Source organism: Artibeus jamaicensis, unplaced genomic scaffold, assembly GCF_021234435.1.
Source record: "Artibeus jamaicensis isolate MK-2021 breed Jamaican fruit bat unplaced genomic scaffold, CSHL_Jam_final contig_233, whole genome shotgun sequence".
NCBI lineage: Eukaryota > Metazoa > Chordata > Mammalia > Chiroptera > Phyllostomidae > Artibeus > Artibeus jamaicensis.
Genome location: NW_026521486.1, coordinates 15437479 through 15441793, shown reverse-complemented (window position 1 = coordinate 15441793; position 4315 = coordinate 15437479). Strand labels below are relative to the sequence as shown.

Sequence of the window (4315 nt, the reverse complement as noted above, 5' to 3'; positions counted from 1 at the left end):
GTGTTTTTTTTTTCTGTATTAGTATTTAAAACGTACTCTCCTATATTTGTCATAGGAAAGGCTTGAATTGCTTATCCACATGGCAAACTGACTTTGGGCATGTATTCTTGGTATTGCTGTTTTTCCTTCACTAAATGCAGCTCCCACCAGTACTCAGAGCAGTGCTTTGAGGGAGGCTAGAACCAAGTGTAACTAAGGTTACTAAGATTTTCTACTGGACCTCTACACACCAGCTCCATCAGATACCCACTGTGTTTCATCAGTCCTATCAAATGTTCCCTTTAGAAAGCTAAGACAAACCCTATGGGAAAACAGGACTAAACACGGATTTGGGAATGCTATGGGTTTACAAAAGAATGGAGAAGACCTATTCATTAGCCTTTGGTTAGAGTTCCACAGTTGCTTCAAATTCTGGGCACTTAAAACACTTTACTCCCATCTGCAATGGATAAGTGAAGGAGAGCTTCTTTGTTCAGGGTTCAAGTACTCTTGTGACCGTCCCAAAATAACTCTGAGTGTGATACAGTAGAGCCTCACGTAGCTAAACCCTCAAGCCTTTGACCTGTCATGATTGTCTCCCTGATCATCTTTCTTAGGCAGGCCAAGGGTTCAAATAACATTTTCCAACAGGCAGAGTCGCATAAACCCCTTCTTTTTGCCTTTCCAAACCCACGAGAAGTTTCCTTGTCAAAGACAAAGGACATAAGCTGGACTTAACAAGGACTTTTCTTCTACACAAGTTTTCCTAGTAGCTTACACTGTTCTTTACTCAGATTTGAATCAGATTAAGTCAATCTTCCCCTTTGATTTTTGTTTCACCAAAGGATCTTATTTTCTTAATCTATGAGATTTTACAAAAATTGTGATCATTTCAGCCAACCGTTTATTCATCGGGCCATGTTGCCGCTCTTCAGCCTGAGTATTTGGCTATTCCATCAGCCAAGTTATCCTGCTGAGTTGAGCATTACAGAAATCTGATCGTTTCCCTGGTCTCTGTTTTGGAAGATGCTGGAGTTTTACCCTTGGTGACAGCATGAAAACAATATTTAAAATAGGTTAACGAAGAGATGAGAGGGTAAAACTTCAATTGTGTTGTTTAAAACCACCTCAAGGTACAGCACAGGAAATGAAAAAGGGTTTTATGAAAACTGGGCAGTTTCCTGAGTCATAGTAGCATCACATGAAAAAGTCACTCGTAAAATATGTGTGTATAGAACAGTGTGACTTTGATACCAAAAGGATGGGACTACAGCAATAACATGGAGTATTTGGGCAATGAAATTTTAGGTCATTTATTTTTTCTTTCATATACAATGTGGGATATTTTCTTCTTTATTTGTATAGCTTTCCTATATCTTCTCTCTATCTACATGATTTTACACAATCTTCACTATTTCATGCAAGTGTTCTTTTGCAGAATAAATTCCTAGAAAAGGAAGTGTATACATAAACCATAAACATTTTAAGGGTATAAACCAATTTTTGTTTTACAAACATAAAATTTAGGTGATAAAATGTTGGGTTTTCTGTGACATAAAAGACACATTTCATTTTCACCAATAACTTTATTGATTTGGATGTTTTGAGTATGTTGGCTGTCTCCCGCTTTTGGCTTCTGGTAGGAAGAGGCCAGGGGCACTGCCAAACATCTTCAGATGCATAAGACGGCCCCACAGCTAAGAATTATTTGGCCAAAATGTCAATAGTACTAAGAAATGTCGAAAATCACTTTTGACACATTCACTCAGTCACAGCACCTTCTACATACACAGCAAAAATCTTTTTTTGACTTTCATTTGCATTTTTACCTTTCTTGAAGTAATAAAACATAATACACCAAAAATGTTGCTTGTTTTCTTCTACCCTCAATATTAAAATGACTACATAAAAATTCACTAATTTTGTTTTTTTATAAAGGTTTTATTTATTTATTTTTAGAGAGAGGTAGGTGATGGGAGAGAGAAAGGGAGAGAAACATCAATGTGTGAGAGAAACATCGATTGGCTGCCTCTCGCATGCCCCCAGCCAGGGACCTGGACTGCAGTCCAGGAATGTGCCCTGATGGGAATCGAACCAATAACTTTTTGGTTTGCAGATGACGCTCAGCCTACTGAGCCGCAACAGTCAGAGCTTGATGGTTTCTTTTTAAATGCACGCTGATATGAGAGCTGTCACGATACAATCTAACAAAATTGTTTTGAATGAAGTTAAAGGCAACTAAGCACTACTAGAGCCATCCTACGGAAAAACTAAACAAACTTTTTGGCCAACCCGATATTACATAGCTAACACTTTTAAATTTTCTTTAAAAAATCACTTGGGTTGTTTTTCTTTTATCATGGTTACAAATGGTACATGCTATAAAAATACTTTAACAAATAAACCTCCATATTATTATTATCATCATCATCATTATTATTATTAACAAAACAGGATCTTATTATAATACTGTTCTGCAAGTTGCTTTTACCCCCTGATATATTGCAACCATATTGCTCATGTCAATATGGATAAGCCTACTTTCTGTTTGCTGGCAACGAGCATCTTTGTATGTGCCATTTCATTGTGTAGCCAACACATACACTAAAACATACATACAATCAGACTCCCCTTAGTGGACACGTGGCTCAATTCCTTAGTAATTACCAACAGTGCCACAGTAAATGCCCTTTTATGTAACCTTTACTATCTTGTGCATGATTTTTTTTCAGGGGAGAGCATGAATGCAGTTACCTCTACCACAAATTGTGGAGTCGAGTTTCCCACATTTGGGGACATCGCAGGGGTCAGCACATCTGGAGTGCGGTGGATAAGCCTCGCCCTGGGAAAACCACCTTCGTGATCACGGCCATCTCCCCTGCCAGCTAAGAATAGTTGTGCATGGATTTCTGTAGTCAATTTTTAGGAATGAAAATGTAGGTTTCCCACTCAGTCTGGGTAATGGGTTAGACGGCATTTCTAACTTACTATGACCACAGGATGCAGATTGGTGTCACCTCCAAAACCACCTCCTGCAGACCACACTGTCTGAAAAACCACCAAGTTCAGCTGGAAAAACGGCAAGTTATGACTTCTTTTCAGAGTCTTCACCAGTAGGTGGCACCTCATCTTCCTTTGTATTGACTAAAGTGCCCCCTAGCCCCAGTGCATTCCCAGCGAGTCACTGAGCCCTCACTAACAAAGCGATGATCACATCATGTACAAATGCTCCTGTCTCTTGCGCTCACCCCGTGTTTGTATTGTTCTGGTTCCAGGACGCTGAGACTTTAAGCCAGAGGCTCTAACTTGAGCAGGAAGAGTTTATTTTGGGATGAGGAATCTTCCCCCATAAGAGGGCCTCTCAACCAGTGTCTCTATTTCTACGTCTTTAGAAACTGGGAAATGCTGGAAGGGAAGACTTTTTCTAAATCTGTGGAATTGACTCTTCTCTCCAAAAGTACCAGACTCATGTGGATTTTGTCCCTTCATAGTGGGAAACACAGCTGCGGGGACACTGAGGGGTCATGCTGAGAGCCATTCCAGTCAATTATGCTTGAGAAAATGACTCTATAAATCTCCTTAAGTATGTAGAGTTGATGGGATAAATATATACAAAGTATCCATTTCATCCACCCTATAAATACACGTGTTTAAAAGGGCCAAGGGGGAAAGAAGGAACAGTAAACGGCGATTTTTAAAAATGTGATGACATGTCATTTTGTTCTGTGGAGGTGTCAGTTTTCTTTTACACAAATGTATCAGAAAAGCTCAGTGTGAGAGTATAATATTTTACTTTTCTTAATAAAGTTTTGATTAAAGTGAGTAAATGTTTGGGGTTTTTCCCCCCTCTAAAAAAATTAGTATTGCCATGAATAAACCTCCAAGAGAAATATGGGAACAAACTGGAAATTCCTGATCTGCCTTTTCTAGAAATGTGCCATTTCTATATGTCTCTCTTAAAGAACAATTCAAGCACATGGGATTTTTCTCAGATGAGTGAAGAAAAGATGAGCTTTTGGTGTTGGTAAGAAAGTTAAAAATAACAATTTATGATACGTTTGACCAATTGCTCGGTATAGCACTGTGCAAATTCCACTTTGGACCCTCTGGGGATGGTTTTTATACGTGATGCACAGGGTTTGCTTATTATCGTGTAGCCTGCAAAGGGGTAGTCCTTTAAAAACACCCAGATTTTCCTCCTCCCTTCTTACCCTTTTCCTTTCAAACCCAGAGAGAGAATGTAAAGTTAGGGTCTTTTCTAACAAAATATTTTATAAGAAATTAGGTGATGTGGACCAGTAAAATACAAAAAATGTCTTTATTTTGCTCTAAGTTA

At 38.7% G+C, this 4315-nt stretch overlaps 1 non-coding gene across 1 annotated transcript; it reads right to left on the bottom strand.

Moving 5' to 3' along the window:
* Positions 1–2708: 2708 nt before the first annotated feature.
* Positions 2709–2872, bottom strand: LOC119060612 (U1 spliceosomal RNA). The gene has a single exon (XR_005084613.2). It is a non-coding gene; the product is annotated as a U1 spliceosomal RNA (small nuclear RNA).
* Between the last annotated feature and the right edge of the window lie 1443 nt (positions 2873–4315).